We start from the raw sequence: 21066 nt of genomic DNA, 5'->3' as shown, positions 1-21066 counted from the left end.
AATCGATGCATTTGATTGATGGACCTGGTGGCATCAGTAGTTCATTCTTTTGTTGCCAAAATGCGCGCGCACACTTAATTGTTTACCAACAGTAAAAGGGTCTATATATAATGAGTATTTACTGAGACACATATACTGTAAGTATAATTTCAAAACAGGAGTATTTCAAATGCACATAAATTCAATAACTGACATAGAACCACCATGTAACTCCATTTTTACATAGCTACTATAACATCCAGTGACAAAATACTGTCCGACATTCAGTTTGAGAGGCGAACTCCCTAACCACCAAGCCACTGAATATCTGCGAAACCTGAGGTGTCATAGGTGTTTTGATGTTTTGGGACCACTGCCTCTTGTGGTAGCAACATAGAACTGCAAGTTAACAACTGGCAGGAGACAGGGAGGGACAAACCAACATTCCCTCTCTATGGTGCGGGCTTCGCCTCGCACAAAAAACAACCACCGTATCATTCAACAACTGAGCAAATCAAATCACCATTGTTTATGTACAAGCATGAAAAACAGAACAGGTGCACTACTATAAAAGTGTGCCAAGACCACACAACTGCTCTTAGAAACTTTCAGCTTTTTTCACTTTCAACGACTATGAAGAAAGAAGAAGATGACTAGCAAGCGGCTCACCACGGAGCGGGCGGCATCCCTCAGGGCGCCTGGACAGCGCTGCCTAGTCTGCCTGAGGAATTCTGTCACCATCAACAGTGATATGGGACATCGACTCTGCTTCTGCTGCATGGGACCGCAGCATGCCAAAGATGGTCTGATGTCCTAACTAACAGACCTGAGTCCGGCTAGAGCCTCAAGAGTGCGCGTCGAGTGGGTAAGGGGGAAGCCGGCATTCCAGCCAAGCAGAAAGGAACGCCAGCTACTGACACCGTCTAAAAATGATGTTTGGAGGCGATGGACAAACGTCGAATTCTGACGTCTGCCGGGTGAGTCCAGGTTGCAATCACAGAGGTCAGACATTTCTTGTAGTTGGCCACCAGGTTTGCATACATCTCAGGAGGGATTTTGTCCCACTCCTCTTTGAAGATCCTCTCCAAGTCATTAAGGTTGAGGCTGACGTTTGGCAACTTGAAGCTTCAGCTCCCTCCACAGATTTTCTATGGGATTAAGGTCTGGAGACTGGCTAGGCCACTCCAGGACCTTAATGTGCTTCTTCTTGAGCCACTCCTTTGTTGGCTTGGCCGTGTGTTTTGGGTCATTGTCATGCTGGAATACCCATCCACGACCCATTTTCAGTGCCCTGGCTGAAAATCACCCAGGATTTCATGGTACATGGCCCCGTCCATCTTCCCTTTGATGCGGTAAAGTTGTCCTGTCCCCTTAGCAGAAAAACACCTCCAAAGCATAATGTTTCCGCCTCCATGTTTGACGTTGGGGATGGTGTTCTTGGGATCATAGTCAGCATTCCTCCTCCTCCAAACACGGCGAGTTGAGTTGATACCAAAGAGATACATTTTTGTCTCATCTGACCACAACACTTTCACCCAGTCCTCCTCTCAATCATTCAGATGTTCATTGGCAAACTTCAGACGGGCCTGTACATGTGCTTTCTTAAGCAGGGGGACCTTGCGGGCGCTGCAGGTTTTCAGTCCATTACGGCGTTGTGTGTTACCAATTGTTTTCTTGGTGACTGTGGTCCCAGCTGCCTTGAGATCATTGACAAGATCCTTCCGTGTAGTTCTGGGCTGATTCCTCACCGTTCTCATCATCATTGAAACTTCACGAGGCAAGATTTGGCGTGGAGCCCCAGACTGCGGGAGATTGACAGTTATTTTGTTTCTTCCATTTGCGAATAATCACACCAACTGTTGTAACCTTCTCACAGCTGCTTGGCGATGGTCTTGTACTCTATTCCAGCCTTGTGCAGGTCTACAATCTTGTCCCTGACGTCCTTGGACAGCTCTTTGGTCTTGGCCATGGTGGAGAGGTTGGAATCTGATTGATTGCTTCTGTGGACAGGTGTCTTTTATACAGGTAACGAGCTGAGATTAGGAGCGCTCTCTTGGAATGTAGTCTATTCAGCAAAATCAATCATTCAATGAGTCCCTCTTTTTATGCTCTCTTCTGCATTCCACAAATAGATTTGCAAGTTCACATCACCATAGGCTACTTTCTCAAATGTTATACATGTACATTCATTGAACATCTCAAATGCTATGTAATTATATTATATATATATAGGCTAGTTATAGTTTTGATTTGATTTCGCTGAATAGGCTACATTCCAGCCTACAGTTCCCAGTCCCTCGATAGCCTAATCTACAGCACGGTTGGTACGCTCCGCTGCCACTAGTTGCTTCTTGATCAACGATGCCTCCTAGTGGTCAGTGTGAAACACTGCACAAAAACACGTTGGTGCTTCCCGCCAACGCGCTGACACCACAGCGCCGCTAGTGGCATGCCACGCCGCCGCTTTTTGCGCCTTCCAAAATTAGAGGCTCAGGCACCATAGCCTACACTGGCATGTAATCTGTGGTTGCTCATCCTGGATTAAATAAACCATTGACACTTCTTATTCCATCAGTTGGAGCCAGTAGATGTCACCACCATGTCTGTATGCTCAGAGAGAGCTTTGGATGTCCGAACTCAGATGGTGAGTGTGGACACTTGTCTGTGATTGATTTACCTTTAGATGGGACAAAACTGCTTCTAGTGTTCTCCATCTAAAAATTAATCAATTGGTTCCATTGCTATGATTTTAATTCTACAGGAAAAAGCCAGTCTCCCTCTCTCTGAACCTATAGCCTCCATGTAAAGGGCCTCCACCTCTAGACCCTATATTTCTAGCCACCTCTAGACCCTTGGGGATAATAAAGACTATCCATCCAAAGACGATCATAAGGGGTAAAGAATGAACTCTAATTCAAACAGGGTAGTCAAAGTTTCATTTATATCTTAAGTGAGCCTGGCAAAGGGACTACTTTTATGTTAAAAGCAAGTATATAGTGTCTGGGTTGGAGCAGACGTGAGGGTCCTGACTGTACAAGAGACAACTCGAAGCTGACATTCAGCTGAAGAAGGTTGACATTCAGCTAAAATATAAGAAGCGCCAGAAAGTGAGCCTCCAGCTAAAGAGACTGAGGCTTGAGTCGGGGAAACTGGAGTATGAAAAGAAGATATATCAGTAACAATGGGCCTCATTCACCAATATCTTCTTAAATTCTGTTCTTAAATTTCTTCCTAAGAACGTTTCTAAGGAAAGCTCTTTACCATATTGGCTTGTTTACATTTATCCAGAATTCCCACGCACACAGACAATTTGCTTGTAACGCTATGATGTCGTTAGTCGTCACTTGAAGTCGTAACTTATGGGCTCAAAATCCTATCTGGATTGTGTGTGGTTTCTCAAATTGAAAATGCATGAACACGCACCCGAATTAGCATAGGTAACTGCCCCGGCAGCTCCATATAAGGACATGCCACTGCTGGCCCCTGTGCACACACACGCTCAACAAGTGAGAAAAGTTTGAAGGATAAGCTAGTGATCATGTCAAAGCGTAAATCCAAATCTGATGGGGCGCCGGCCAAAAGAAGAAAAAACTTCAGCAGTGCTGAAGTGGAGGTACTGCATGAGGAGGTCAACAATAGACAGGCGGTCATATTCAGTAGTGTCAGCAGTGGCTATAAAGCAACACAAAAGAATGAAGCATGGGACGCGATCACCCGTGCAGTTAACCTTGGAGCCGGCAGCAACATTTCACTGTGACTGGACATTAGGCTGCATGTGACAAATAAAGGAATCGTGAATGTTTAATCTTGAGGAGAGATATGCAGGCTACTGGAGGGGGACCGGCGTGCCCACCGTTGTCGGAGTTTGACCAGCGCGTTGGTGCCATAATAGGGACAATAGCACTGTTGGGTGTGCGCGCCGCTGGCGCTGGTGTCATCACAAAGGGCAGTCATGCATACCCCGTCCCCAAGCAGCACTCCATTGAAAAGCCCTGAAGATGAAAAGGAATATTGCTATGATCAGTATCACACATACATTGTGGGAAATAACATGACAAATGATAATGTATGCTACAGTTGCCATACCTTGCTCAAACCTGTGGTAGCCTACAGTGTAGACTCCGGGAGTCATGCACTGACCCAGGCCACTTTGCCTCAAGGCTGGTGATCATGCAATTGCTGTCAGAAGTCATCTGCAAAAGCATGTGGGGTTCACAATACTTCCATAAAATAACAGAATTAAAGTAAATGTAACATGAGCATTTGGAAGGATTGCATGGTGGGGGTGATAGCCCACAATTGGGCTGTTAATATTTACATATAGTATGTGCCATGGAATTAATTATGACGTTTTATTAGAAGATCAAGCTAGGGAAAAACTGCCAGCTTCTCACTTGGCTCAACAAGAACATACCCTTCCCTTGGTGTCTATGGTTGTGAGAACAGGCATTGTACTGTTTGGATTTCAGACATGAATTTAAAGATATTTTGAATTTAATTTAAATTTAATTTTATTTAATAACATTTATTTTGAATTTAAATAATTAGTCCGGGCAGAGACCCTCATGTATTTGTCATTTGTCTCCTTCCTCTTCCTCCTCGAAACGCGAGGCCCAGACCTAGGGCCCCCAATTTCCCCCCTGGGCATTATTCAAGTTTATCACTCTTGTCAGCGTGTGGGGAGGTCGTCTGAAATGTCTTTTACAACGGGAAACCATTTGGATCTTTACATTTAATGCCATGGTGTTTTCAGGTTTACTCTCCTTTTTTGTGATGAGATTAGTTTTGTTTTTCTTTTGTGGGGGGGCATGTGTTTTATTTTGTGTTCGTCAACTTTTTTATTTTTCATGTGACATGATATTGTCATATCATTGTCTGATAAGAGTCAACTGTTGTCAATCCGTAATGAGCCTGTGATATCATGATGTGATTTCAGTTAATGAGCCAGATTTCTTACAAATGCTGTCTTCCATTTGTCTAGTCAGCCATCCTGATGAAGGCATGTGTGCTGCAACGCGTAGGTTCACTCTATTAAATATTTTGCTACATGCATTAGCCATGAATTCAAGGCTTTCAAACTTTTTCCATCACCAGAGTACCTTGGTCACTTTCTTTCTTCGCACTTCATCACCCTGGACCATAGAGCAACTTGTGTGGACTCTATCGTGTCTTATTTTATCTTTGTTACTGTCCAATTTCAAGCTAGCTACAGTATTTTTGTCCTTTCACAGTATCAACTAGTCACAGATCTGTGCATGTGATTCTTCAGGCAGTGCAAAATGATTGTCTTATTTGAAAGCAGACCAGGGACTGGTGAACACCTTCAGATGTTGCGCTTCAAGAAGCACAAATTCCTTTCTTTACACACCTGCAGGCTCCATGCACTGATTAGCAGCAGGCCCATTGATGAGCAACCTTATGATACTGTCAACCAGCTGTGACGTGTGAGACTGTGTGAGAAAGGGGTTGGGGATAAAGAGAGTGAGATAAGGGGACAGAGAGGGAGGGAGCGAGAGGTAATTATAATACAAAAGGGGGGACATCCACTCTAATATCTTTTAACTGCTTTAAATGCATATACAGCAGACAATGAACAACAACGCCTTTCAGCCCTCCGCTTTACGAAGGCCGGAGGGCTGAAACGCGTCCGTTCATTGTCTGCTGTATATATGTATTAAAAGCAGTTAAAACGTATTTGAGAGTGTGGGTTTTCCCCCTTGTTGTTATATGTGTGCTCTAGAATCCGCACCCATCAAGAGTTCGAGACTTGTGTAGTGAGGGTGCCGTATATCCTCTTAGAGAAAAATCTCAGACAAAATTGAATGGGTTTAAATTGGCCCACTCCTCCACAGAGTTTCATGAATAGCAGTCTGGTAATTTTTGTGTAATCCTAGTCCAAAAAATGAATGGAGGTGAATGGACGTCCGGGCTGTGTTTGGGCGGCCCGTAGACCCGACCTGTGATTTGGATCCACTCCAAAATTTAATGGGTTCTAAGTTGGACCATGCTACACCCTTCCATCGAGTTTTGTGAAAATCGGTCCAGTAGTTTTTGCATAATCCTGCTAACAAACACACGCACACACACGCAACCGAAGACATAGCCTCTTGCCCTGCACTGTCGCTGGGGTGGAGGTAAATATAATAAAATTGTGATTCTCAATAAGGAAATAATATAACAGAAAAGTCAAGGGTTTTGGCTGCCCATAAATATATTGGGTCCTGTTATTGTCTAACATTGAGGCATATTATGTTAAAATGACAATGTCCCACAGCGACAGATTAATATCAGAGGGTTTAATGTGCTGCCTTCTCTTTTCTCATAGCTACAAGCACAGATCATAAACACAAGCTTCAGAAACCAAGAGCAATCAGAGGCTATTTGTGCCAGTGTTGTTAAATGGTTATTCAGAAGACAAAGATACTATCTCACACTGGAAGTGATGCAAACAATAACAAGAATACATGCACACACATACACACACACACAACAACTACACATACAAACACACACATATATGCACGCACGCACACACACACACACCTGACTCGCTCCGAGTGACACTGACGTGATGAGATTTTTCCAAATAGCTGGCCAGTGGAGCTGAGCTCTGTCTATCATTGTCCTTCAAACTCCCTTTCCACGTCCCTGTCCATCAAACTCCCTGTCCTTGCTCATCACTCCCCTCACAGGGAGGACAGAAGAGAGAGAGAGAGAGAGAGAGAGAGAGCACCAGGCTTGTAATTACCCAGACACCATAAAAAACTGCAGCATTCGGACACAAAGATTGGAGTGAACACACCAACTTTAAGCTCATCAGCTCAATTCATTCTGAGCCTGCTCGGCAAATGGAGCCTGTTATAAATTTGATAACTAAACATTTAAGCAATCAAATAATTTCAAATTTTTAAAGAGAATTCATGGTCAAAATGAACAAATTGAAAACCATTAACTGATAATTTCACACATTTGGCTATTTTATTATTTCCTTTGTTGCCATAATCCCTATTATTTAATTTTGCCTTGGAATGAATAGCCAGGTCATATGGAGACCAATTGGTGCACAAAATCACACCTTGTAATCTGGTAAATAGGACTCCTGTGATTTAACTCTCTGGCTGGCTCAAAGTGAAAGACATTGAATGAACAGCTATGGAAGATTGTACATGCTGAATCTGTCCGTAGAGTACTTCAGATTGGGGTCTTAAAACAGGACTATACCACTTTTATACTTTTCTCTGCTCCTCTCAATACTTCTAACACAGTATTATATAACTGCTTCCGTAATTTCTTAACCATATTTATAAATACAAAAGGGAATATGGGAGTTTACCGAGTGTAAGTGTGTGTATACAGAAAGAGGAAGACTAGTCAGACTACATGTCTGTATCCATTTCTCCATCTGCCACCATGGTAGAACACATACACACACACACACACACACACACACACGGCTGGAGTCACAGTCTCTCATCTCCAATAAATCTGAGGGGTTTGAGCTTGATGGTACTAGGCCAAGCTAGGTGACAAATAGAGTATTTTACAGCGAGTTTCATTGCCTCCTACAATCTCTCTCATACTACCTAAACAGTTTTAATATCAGTTGACAAGCTTTTTTCTTTGTAGCACAAACGGAGGCAATGAAACAGACACTGAGAGCTGCACACTGCTAGGAAGGCTAATGATACCGTAAATCAGCTTAACTTCAATTCAGTGTATTTATCCCCAAGGGATGACACCAACACTAGCTCCTCCTCACTAGCAAACATACAGGTTTCTCATAGTGGCCACTGGGCAAGGCAAGGCAAGGCAAGTTTATTTATATAGCACATTTCAGCTACAGGGCAATTCAAGGTGCTTTACATGAGACATTAAAAGCATTAAAACAAAAAGCAAGACATTATAGACATTTAAAACAAAAGGCAGGACAATTAAAAGCATTAAAACAAAAAGCAAGTCATTATAGACATTGGGGGCGCAATGCAAACTTTTTGACAAAATAAAAAATGTTTTTGGACCATGAATAGGGAGGGAAAGTGAAAACATGCGCCCGTAGCGGATTTGTTCCTATCAGAGAGGAGTTTCTAGAGCTGAATCCCAATCTGAGTGCGCGAACCACCCTTGCGGCCCCTCACACTTGTGGCCTGAGGCCTGAGCACTTAATTGACGTCAGCTGGAAGAACCAGAGGGTGCAGGGCCGTGAATTAAATGGGACAGCACTTCCAGCGGCGTGCCAACGATTCCCAAGCCAGTTTAGCTCAATGCCCCTCCCACTTTGTTTTCATTGGCTGCCGCGTCCCTCCGACGCAGAGCTCTGACGTGCTCCTCAGCTCTCCGCTTGGCTCTGCAAATTGACCGACTGACGTCTGTTTTAATTTAATCATAATAAAAAATGTATGTTGGGTGGGATATGTTTGCAGCATGTGGATTTCAAGATACATGTTGTGTTATCGGCAAATGTCATCATTTATGTGTGATGCACTCAGATCATGACTCGGATGCACTCAAGCACTGTGTCACATGAGACGCGGTGGACTGTGGGTATTTTCTGCTCCTAAATCCGCGAAATTGCGGACTTTCGGTAAGTGCGGTTAAAGTGCACAAAAAGGCAGCAGTGGCGCACTTGTGGACCTAGCAATTCTGTTTTGGGACTACCCTGAGTCCTTGTGGACTTAGCGGGAACAGGCATGTAAGGCCGCAAGTGCTCTGCACTTTCGCCTAAGTGCGCAATTTGGGATTCAGCTAAAGTAAACTTATAATAACTACGAAGCCATTTCGGTGAAGTTATCAAAACAACAACTTTTTCTTCTCTCAAATTTTCGAAATTGCTCCATTCCTCCAGTCAAAGTCAATGGAATTTAAGAAAATATTTTCTAATTCGGATTGTGATTGAAAATCAACTATGATCACCAGAATCAATAAAGTTTGTCTCCAAGTATTTGCCGTTTAAGGCATTCTACTAACTTTTCGGTGTTGACCAAGATATAATTTCAAAAGACGTGTCTATGAGAAATCCCATTCATTTTCTCGGCATTAGGAACGCTACCACTAGGGGGCGATGAGATTACTTTTCCTCCCTATTGGTTTCAAAATACCATGGCCGTGTCCGAAATGCATACTACCTGCTACATGCTATATAGTAGGCACTATATAGTAGGCATACTACATACTATATAGTACCTACTGTTCCACAAAACGCGTGTAGTATGCGAGAAAATACAGCATGCTACTCGAGTCATCCAGCGGAAGTGACGGGATACGATACTGTTTACTCCCGCGAAGCTTTGGTACAATTATCCGGTGTTTTCTGTGATCATTTTGTGTATTATCCACAAAAATGTAGCCTTTTCCTGTCATGGGATGTGCGGCTGCTGCTGCCGCCAGGAGAAGTCGTGTTAACGCTGCAAGGAGAAGAGCCGTCATGAGATCTTCTCGACATGCTTGTAGTTGAGGTAAATATTGAACGTTAGCTTGCTAGCTACGCTAGTTAGCTAGGTTAAGTTGATAGCCCCGCATGTGCTGGCTTGGGGCTAGCTATACTGTTACATTTGTACCAGGGATGTTATATTAAATAGATTCTGAGAGGCAGGTAAGCAAAACAATAAAACTCAACTCATTTTAAAGAGGTGGGTAAACTGAGTTTACCTGGGTTTACTCATCACTACACGCCTGCTTTGTAATGTTACATTTTAGCTCTACAGATAATGACATCTATCTATTATCATATTGTAAAGACAAGTATATGCCATACGCACAAATGAGTTAAAAGTTTGCCCTAATAATATTCCCCCTGTAGGCTCACATGGAAGACAGAGGTCCTCACCAAGTCAACCTCCACGTCCCTGCTGAGGACCTATTTTGACGGCGCGGACACAAGGAGGGACTTCAGATTGTCAAAATCGACACAGAGGAACCTTGGTGATGGTCAGGAGGATGGGGCAAGACCATGGAGGTGCTAATAATAGCAATAATAATAATAATTCATTGCATTTAGAGCTTTTCTCAGTACTCACCCTTTACAATGGTCTTGTCATTCACACACAGGTGCTAGTCTTTGGAGGTAACATTACATCAGTCATTTAGCAGACACTTTTGTCCAGCATTACCTTAGTCATTTATTTAGCAGACACTTTTGTGTGTCTGCTAAGCGACTTACAGTAGGCCTAATTGCATTTAACCATTTAAAGGTTGAAGACCTTGATGGTGGCCATGGTCCTGCTGCTGCAGATCATCCCAACCCTGGAGATGGCCTCAGAAAGTGTCTCGCAGCGGCAGCATCAGCACCAGCACAAGCTGCCTGGATCCCAGCTCTTGGTGAGCACGACTACCCCCATCCTGCCATAAGTAGTCAGTCTATCAGTTCATGAGTGTGCTTTGCCTTGTTCCTTATAGACAGCCTTGAGGCTTTAAACACCGATCAGTTGGTTATAGGCAGCCTTGAGGCATTTGTTTAAATGTATTTGTATTTAAATGTATGTGTAACACTGTACATAGTAATCAGTTTAAGTATTTTGGGGGGAGACAACAGATCAGCGTTCTCCTGTCAGTACCTTTTGCAAGGAAAGCTAATGATCTGACCAAATATAAACAAGTCAAAAGTATATTTGAAGACCATTGTGTAATAAAAATATCCAAGAAATGTTTATGGTTGTGTTTCTTCCATTATACATGTAAAGGTTACTTCTTGATGTATTAACATTTCAACAAAGTGTAATATCTACACATCAGACACTGTCTTGATATGTCTACAGGTCATGTACAGTAACTTGGAAGGTCTTAACACAACACGCAGAGCGCTTTGGACATGTAACTCCCTTATCAAGTAGTCGTTAGTCAGACACATTAAACAGTGAAGCTTTCATAACCGTCTCTGAATAATTCCAATGAAGCATTGTGAACCAACATGTGTGTTCCGTCTTTTATGCCTAATTGCAAACTACAATGTCCATTAGGAATGTTCTTTTACTCTAATGACTGGTTTTAGGTATAGTGACATTTGTTCTTTGACTGGGAAGACATTACAAGGAATGACACACAAACACCAATTTAATTCAAGATAATACATTTAATAAAAAATAACAAAAACAATAATGGAACAAGATAAAACAGTTTTTTTTGACTGAGGCTTCTAGAAGCAACATCAGCCGGTCCTCCCTCTCCTTAAACAACCCCCTTTCCTCCCTCCACTCAGCCTTCATCTCTGCCTTCTCTCTCCCCCATTCAACATCAGCCGGTCCTCCCTCTGGAGGACGGCCAACTCTTCCCTGTTTACGGGGAAGAGAAACACCACGCTGAAAGGCTTGGAGTAAGTTAACTAACGTATGCATTGTTGTTCAGAAGCAATCCAGCGGTCTGTTTACTTTGGATATTGATTTATGTAGGACCTACATCTTAGAAGCTGGGCTGCAGGGGACGACGGAGACAGCCTGGATAAAGCACGCAGAGAACCTTGTAGCCATGTACAAGGTGATTTTGATCTACAGGCTACATGATAGCAAATATATTGATAGGGACTCACAGTTTGTATGACACTAGAAAACTTATCTAACCTCATAGGACCTAAAGAGCCCCAGAACTGGGGTCAGCACAGAGGGAGGGGAGGCCACAGCCGCTTCGTGGAAGTGGTACGGGGTCTTGGAAGAGGCGATGGGGGCCACCTCCCTGTAATACATCCAGAAGTATTATGGGACAATGAATACTAATATATTAATATATGATATATGAACAGTTGAACTCATTTAAATCATGGAATGAACAGACAATTGTTTAAACAACTTCAAGTAACGTTAGGCTCGGTGGCTTAGGTTAGCCATTTAACAACTCATCACAATTTCGACATTTCTTGCACATTTCTTAAGCGATCATGGTCATATTACATGGAAATGTTAGTCTGTTTCTCTCGATTCTAGCTATAGAAACATCTAAGATTTGACATGAATACGTTTTGAGCAAGAGCCGTCTGAACACCTGTAACGTTAGTAGCCTATTAACGTTAGCTGGGCTAGCTAGCTAACGTAACGTCCACCACAGAGATCAATGCAAGCAGCTAGCTATCATGACGTTCTTTTTCGAAATGTCATTTCTACCCCACCTATATACCCAAAACTGCATTTGTAGCTCTGTGTCGTTATAACTAAGATATCTGTCCGAAAAAATAATTTTTCCATCGACAAATTAAGCCAATACTTACATTTGAAAACTCCCGCTGCGGTCCCGGAGACCTCTTCGTTCGCCATCTTTTTTTATTTTTCTCACAGCCCAGTGACGTCTCACGTCTCGACTTCCGGAACAGTATGCTCTGGACTATGCTACATTTACGCCCATTTTTTCGCCGATTTCGCCTACTATATAGTACCTACTATATAGTAGGCGAAATACAGTATGCACAGTTTTGATGCAGCATGCTGCATCTCGCCTACTATATAGCAAGTAGTATGCAATTCGGACACGGCCCATGTTATTTACCGAATTTATCAATTTCGTTTACCTTATTATAAGGTTAGATTTAAGCACAAAACCAATTGGTTAGGGTTCGGGACAAGTAAAACTGGAAGTGAGAAATCGAGTTGCAACTGCTCTCACTGGGAATCGAATGTGGGTCGCTGACTCCAAAGGCAAATATGACTACCCATCCTCCCCCAGCTACCACCTTTCTTTTTTTCTACTATAACACAGCTGGCGTTGCACATCTCTGTTTGTCTTGCAGACATCAATGCTTAGATATCTGCAATCCACCTCAATCTGGACAAGGCGAGGGCTGCTCTTCCTCGCTGGAAAAGACTGCCCTCTCCAGGACTTTTCCATCACTGTTAAGGACACCACTCCCTCTCCCAGACAGCTAAGAACCTTGAGGTAGTCCTGGATGACCAACTATCCTGTACTGCTAATATCACAGTGATAGCCCACTCCGCTAGATTCTCAACAATATTCCGAGGATACACCCATTCCTCACAGCAGAAGTTTCTTGTCATCTGGTAGCGAATGTCACAGAAAGATGGAGGAAATCTATTCAAATATTTGTGATGATTAGGCTATTGACGACCTATTCACACTCATTCACCATTAGGCCTACGGACCAATTCATATTCATTGTAGAAGTGTTTGAATGACAGACGTTAGCGAGTGGGCGTTACCTCGCAGCAGTAGGAATATTGCTGGTTAATCAGTAAGGGTAGCTTTTATTATTCCCCAGGGTGGGGAAATGTTGATTTTTATAGGTAGGCAATTATAGATACAGTAAGGTTGAGACATCACAGTATACTGAAATACTGTGCTATACCTACTAGAGTTCACGTTGCAGCACTCATGAAGGTAATACAAATATTTAACAAAGCCTACACAATAGTACAATACTAACAACTAAAACCGGCCTACTAAATACAACACTAACAGAAGTGACAGCAAATGAAAGAGGAAGTGATTTGCTAACTCTGGATCTTGTTGAGGGTCGAAATCTCATGAGAATAAGTCCCAGTAGCAACTTCAATAACAATGTGTTGCCTTCGACTTGCTTATGTATTTGCTTGCTTGCTGTATGTCAATATACACAATATACATTATGATGTACAATATACACAATATAATACAAAGATATATACTGGCCTAGAATAGGTGGACCTACTGCCAGACAAATTGAATTTGCTTGCTCAACAATGTCTCCTGGCAGCTATTGCGCAACACTGAAAAAGGAGGTGGTCTGGAGTGGTCCGAACACTCCTCTAAAACATTGCTGCCATTGTCGTTGCTCTGACCACGTGGTAGGGCGAAGTATTGAAGTTTGGCTGACTGTACTAAAACAATGGTCAGACTCTAAACTCCAGCTCGAGCACTATGTTCTTATATATATTCGTATATTTTGACAGGCTAAAGCCTACTTTTCTAATCCTTCTAGTTCTGTTTCAATTACATACTGTAGCTGTAGGCTCAAGCATCATCTTCAGAAGAAGACTGCATTGCAGGACAACAGCTCAGCTGATCATACAGAGAAAAGCAGATACCTTTCAATACCTACCGATTGCAATGCTACATACATTGACTACCTGTTGTCAAAAGTTTGACAGCTACCCGATGATGAGACATCCTGGCACTGGCAAGATCAATATGGTTGTTATCACCTTATCGCCTCTCATCTCGTGCAATTTCATAATTATTTGCTGAAAAAAGAATTCAGGGCAAGACAGAAAACATTCTGAGCTGAAGCCCCAGAATCCCACCTCTAACGATATCATTGACACACACCTTACATCATCTCCTGGCTATGTGTTAGCTAATTACCCTGGCTAATGAAGGGCCTTCTGTCTGCGTGGGGACCGCAGAGTTGCAGATGCGCCCTGGAGGCTCAGATTGATCTCCAGAGTGAGTGTGTGTGTCATGCATGCCCTCAGATGGATGGTCACAGCCACAGCGTATTCACATGAATGAAGTGTGCTACGATGGGGGAGCTGTATTTTCCCTATGGTAGGGAAATAACAAATCTCAATCAAACCTGTAATACGGTATTTGTGCGTTAGCTACTTTTCTCTTCCCTCTGCCTCTCCTTTCTACTCTCTCCTCCCCTCTTCTGTCCTTCTCTTTCCTCTTTTCCATTCTCTATCTCATTTCTTCTCCTCTGTCCTCTCCTCTCTTCTGGGGTTAGCCAGTAAGATAGTGACTACTGGCTGTAAATGGACAGTCGTCATCAGATCAGAACCATGAAGTTTTTGCAAGATATTATCATTGAAATAAATACTATTCTGACACCTGTCCATGTTATTTTATTTGATGTAATGTAAGTCAATACATTAAACTACCTAGAGTCGTCAATTCTGTCACCTATTTTGACTAAATAACATGTTTTATCACTTATTTTGACAAAATTATATTTTGTAATTATTTTGACAAAATTAGGGTTAGTCTTGGGCATTATGTTGTTAGAGTTAATATTCAGTTAGACATGTGTTTGGTTAGAGTTACAGTACAACAAAAATCCTAATAGTTTGCACTACGCTGGCATTGAATTTAGGACTATTTTACATGCCCTTATCTCCAATCTACTACTCTGCATGGTGTATATTTAATACATACTACATACTACTGTATTTCATCAACATAACTGACGAAAAATATGTTGTTAACTTGGACAAGCATCTGAATAGTAGGCCTACATTTTTTTTTTTTTACAGATGTGCTGGATTTTATCCACTTAAATCATGCACAATCTGGTCTACATATTTACTGTACTTGTTTTCCATTGTTGACTTTCATTGTCTTTTTTTATTGTCCTTATTCGGCCTGTTGCGTTGTGTTTTGATTTCAATAAAAGACGGCCCCCAATCTCACACAATACCACACAGTCCAGTGTCCCTTTGTTGTGATGTATTCCAAATGAATCTCTCCAACAAGGGATTCAATCCAAAGCTGTTTTATTACAGAAGGGTTAGCATACAAAAGACGATGGCACATAGTCTAATGTCAGCTTGCCTGTCTGTATGGCTGTCTGGCCCAAATCAACCCCCCCCCCCCGCCCTCCCTTCCCCGATCAGACTGGTCTGGACTGGTCTGCCTTCTTCTGCAGTTTCTGGCCTTGTAGCGAGATAACCGGCCGATGGTTCGGCGCCCAGGTCTCTATCTCTTACCACAACAATTGCTGTTGTCCACAGAATGTACCAATCATGGAATGTCACCCTTATCTCATAAGTCTATGGAAGAGAGACACAGTTTCTTACAGAAAAATCGAGCAGACAGCCACACTCAGGGGTCAATCATCATAATTAGAAACAGCTAACAGGATCAGGTTAAACCAATACATTTCTCTGAAAATACAGCTAACTCACCATCAATGATTTATAGCACTCTGTTGGGGAAATACCAAACATATCATTAAATCGAATTTGTCCTGTAGGGATATGATATGGGGCCAAATGAGATGAGATTGGAGATTCACCACTCATCTTCTCCTCGGATACAACCGTGACTGTAGATTACTCTAAGGAGACTAACCCCTGCTGAGATGTTTTGCTGTCAACATTTAATTCTCTGGAACAAACTGAATTTACATGCCTTTTTGTGCTAGTGCTTTTTGTTGGAGTAAACCTAATCTTAACAAACTGAATACCTAATCTTTACCACACGTCAGATGCCTAAATCTTACCAGAGTTCTGTTCGAAATTATATTTACAAAATGTTTTTTAGTAAAAAAAAAAAAAAAGCAACAGAAATGAATATCTTTGTAAATTGAGCATTGCATGCTTGGTAATGTATTTGAAGCATACTAACATAGGAAATACTTACTGTATCTAAACTGGCTAATCTTGTCCTAATGCCCAGGGATGATAATATGGTAATAATATGTTGATCTGATACATTTCCAACATGGACAGCTGTCATGAATATGATGCATTTCAATTACGTTAGCTGTAGTAAATCATTGTAATATCATAATCAGATACATTAAAATAATATGTTGCACAGAGGATACTTGTACCGTACATCAGACTGTAGGTACAAAAAAGTTATCCCAACAGTGTGAGTTTTACTAACATATTTGCTCATACATGTACAGTATGCTTGCTTATCATTAGCTGTTAAAATATTGGTGCCTGTACATCATCACAACCTTTACCTCAAAATAATTTATCAATTACTCTCAATGCTTATTTCTGTATTGCATAGAGGCATGAATAGTCATCATTTAGTTATAACAATAGAAATGGTGCTCAGAGAACACAGTCCTTCGCCCCTGAATGCATTTTGTGGGTCAGTGCACGCCAGAATTGAATAAATTGGTCCAAGCTACACCCCTCCACTGAGTTTCATGATTCGCTGGGGCGGAGGTAAAAAATATTGGGTGGCTGTATTTGTCCGGCTCTGGGCTCTCTCCCCCCGCATACCTCAGTCCAAACCTCATGTCTCTATCACCCTCACACAGGTAGCTGGCTTTGTTCTAAATTGTGTTTTCATTTTGTGTAATCCTAGTCCAAAAAATGACTGGAAGTGAATGGGTGCATGTATTTCGCTGACTCTGTGGCACCTTCCTCGGGTCACAGCCGGCGGGGGGCAATGCAGTGCAATCTGGGCTCTGCCCTGGCACACCCCAGCCCAAACCCTGCGTTTCTAGCACCCCCACACAAGGAACTGACATTGTTTTAGGTTTTGTTTTCATTCATGGATCTGGCCCGTGATTCGGATCTGCTTCTAAATTGAATGGGTTCTAAGGTGACCCATGATACACCCCTCCACCGAGTTTCATGAAAATCGGTTTGGTAGTTTCCTGGTTCAAAAAATGAATGGATGTGAATGGCCGGCTGTGTGTTGGCGGCCGTTGGACCTGACCCGTGCTTCGGATCTGCACCAAAATGTAATGGTTTCTAAGTTGGATCATGCTACATACACCCTTCCACCGATTTTCGTGAAAGTGGGTCCCTGCACTGCTGCTGGGGCGGAGGTAATAAAATCATCAGTGATTGTGAAGGAATCAATCTCTGTTTTTCAGTCTGTGTCAGGGTCTGTAAAGAGCAGGATTCCTGATAGAGGGAGGTGATTCATTAAGCTGTCTACCTGAGAGGTCAGGGGTGATCTGATCATATCGGCTTCTGCCTGATCAATAACATCTGATCAATAACTACACATCTACCGTACACTCACAGAGAGTGAGAGCAGGAGAAATAGAAATATAGACAGCCAGATAGAGAGAGAGAGAGAGAGAGAGAGAGAGAGAGAGAAAGATGATGATGAGATACAGAGAGAGAGATACTGCACGGAGAGAGAGAGAGAGACCCAGTGGTACAAAGTAAGGCCTTGGTAGGGTAGGTAACAGACAGATAGTGAATACAGCATTCAAACATTCTCAGGAATCAGTGTCAGATAAATCGTTGATCTAACAATGCTTCAATAAGTTTAAAATTCTAAGGGATCTGATGTGAATGAATGGAGAAAGAGTGGAAAGACTGAGGAGACATATGGGTAGTGAAGGGGCTAAGACAGAACATTTCAAAGCTGTCTCACAGCCTCCGTCAGCCACCTCATTCCCCGTCTCCTTGAATTGCCTTCAACAAGCTTGTAATCGACAAATAAGATGGCATGCTTGCTCACCGCAAATTACATCAAGCAGCTGCAATCTAATATTCATTTCACAGCATGAGTCAGACCCCAGGAAATCAATAGCCAGGTACCTTGCCAATGGGTTCCTCCTTTGCAGTTTCACTGGGGACAGACAGACCACAAAAGATAACACTTACACACATTGATATATTCAATGTACTGTACTAGAAGATACATGCTAACAATAAAACATACAAAACATATTTAAAACAATATAAAGTGGAAGAAGAGAAAAAATACAGAATATGTCTAAACACTCTGTTTTACAGTAATGCCTTGAATACGATCGAACAGAACACTGATGAAAAGAACGCTGTCTGAACAAGGGCAGAAATATATGGAATACCAAGGGGCGAAGTATTACAAGGCACTGATGCACATGGTGAGGGGAGGGAAATTAATCAGTCATTTATGTAAAAGATGTCTTCACAGCGAGAGCAGAACAAGGCAGAGTATTACTCCAGCAGAGAGGAGAGATGCCATTCAAGGTCTCCTGCCAACCTCTGCTTGGGAGACATCTGCACTCCCCCATCCAATCGAGCTATCCCTTGCTGTGAGGAGAAGAGAAGGGAGGAGAGGAACGGGTTGGGGGAGAGGAGGGGAGGAGAGAGGGGTAGAAAGGGGTAGGGAGTGCAGTGAAGGGAGTGGAGGAGAGGAGATGAAAGGAGCAGGGAGAGGAGAGGAGTGGAGGAGGGAGGAGAGGAAAGGGACGGGGAGAAGAGTGCAGGAGAGGAAAGAAGGAAATGACTTTGTTCCGATTTTAAGCTGATCTTACCGTGGGTGAGTTCTCAGGATGGATTTGGGGTGTGCATGAGGATATGTGCGTGTGTGTGTCTGTGTGTGTCAACCGCTGGATCAAACAGAAAGCCTGCAGACACAATCAACAGCACTTGACAGCTGCTTGATCACAGTCAGGCAGAGAGACTGTCATCCTGGGCTGTTAGCTGAGAGATACCCATTACTGGGCTGTATGGAAACCACCATGCTTCTAAAGACTAGCTTGTCTCATCTCCACATTCACACACACACACGCACATGCATGCTTACATGCACAAACGTACCTCCCCCCACACACAGAAACATACATACACACAGAAACCCTCACAAACACATACAAATTGAATTGAAATTGTTTTGCAAGTATAGAGCCTGTCAGGAATATGTTAACAGAATTTCCTACAAAGACTGAAAATGAACTTGATGCCTTTTATGGCAGCAGCCATAGTGAAGACCTGAGTCTGAAAGCACAGTCGAGGTGATAGAGTGAAATAGATAATTACAATATCACACAACTACAGTTTAATGTATATTTCAACACAGCAGTCCACTCTCACAGCATATCGTGAAGAGTTTAGGAATTAAACAGTGAGTGAATTTTCAGTGACACTTTCCACCTGCATCCCTGCTTCCCCTAGCATGATGCAGACCCATACATGCAGTAAATGATTAGAAACAGGGAGACACTTATTGTAACCCATACTTGTCATAAAAATGCACAATACCATCGCCTCGTAATGTCTCCCTATACGTCCATTAAATAAGCTGTATTGCTGTTCATAATATATTATGATTAGAAGGCTCAATCGACAGAAATACCTTTCTGCTGAAATTAGTACACAGATAAACATGGTTAACAGACTTAGACATTCACATTCATGACAGAAATAATGCAAATAATGTTAATGATGTTAATGGTAGGGTTGGACTAAATGAACTATCGGACCTCTAAAACGGGGTATCCAAGTGGAACAGCTGAATAGCTCTCCTACACTTGAGTGGTGTTTTCATAATTAACCACCACATGTTGTTAGATGTTAAAATCATTCTTGTCTAATGAACTTTTACTTTTTTGTCTCTCTCCAATTACACATATTTCATAGTTACCGCGTGTGGTGTGCATTAGTGCAATGATCAGACAGAAGTTCCAATTATTTTGTACAGGATAGGTCAGACATAGCCCACTTAAGAGTATAATTAGGATGCCTAATGCCCATATGAAGCACTGCCTTTCTGTGCCTTCTGACATTTTATTCATATATTCCATGGGTTTATTAATATATTCCATTATCCAATGGGAAATTTAATTGAGTCTGACGTTGAGGGTCTACCCAGAGATGGGCAATATTTCGGTTACTTGTACTTGAAATACATATTTCAATAACCTTTGAGTATTTTGTAAATGGTATTTATCATGACTGAAAAAAATGTAACGAGATATTTTCGAGTGAAGTAACTTTGTATTTTCAAAATACTTTAGCCATGATTCATAAAACATACAAAAAGGACACTACTCACAGTATTTTGGTAATTAAGTTAATCTTCTGTGAAGTTCGGACTTTCTGTCAAGTTAAACATTTATTATGAACTACAATAACTATTTAAACTAGGGCTGCTAGCAGCAGTGAGCGGGCCCTCGCACCACACACCTGTCGGGGTGCAGCGCCGTTAAAGGGTGTGCTATTTCGGTGTCCAGTACTGAGAGAAACTTCCTGTTACCAGCAGGTGGCGCTCTACGCGTGACTCAATATTGACGCATAGATGTGTTCAGGACGGTACCTTGATGAAGCATGAGAAATGTTGTGTAAATGTATGTAGGAGTTTTGAGGACTTCCTGTTTAACCAATAGGTGGCGCAATAAGTATGATGTAATACTGACACATAGATGTGTTCAGCACAGAACCTTCATGAAGCGTGAGAAATATCGGACAAATTGGATAATGTATAGAGGAGTTATGAGGACTTACTGTTTTATGGCGAAACATCAAAATTCGCTGCGGTGCCACAGCAAGGGTGTTTAGTAAACATAACATTTTTTAATCAGAAAGGTCTTCAGATGAAGCAGACTGAGTGTGAAGTCGATCGGATTAAATCTGTAGGAGGAGTTCGTTAAAATACGAGGGATGGAAATGCCTCAAATGAATCCGAGCAAGAGTGGGTGACTGGGGAACGAAAGTGATAGTTTATAACGCGAAAAAGGAAGTGACACAGTTTCAGGATGAAGAGGACAGG

Source organism: Borostomias antarcticus, assembly GCF_949987555.1.
Source record: "Borostomias antarcticus genome assembly, chromosome: 11".
NCBI lineage: Eukaryota > Metazoa > Chordata > Actinopteri > Stomiiformes > Stomiidae > Borostomias > Borostomias antarcticus.
Note: the sequence above shows the minus strand (reverse complement) of the source record.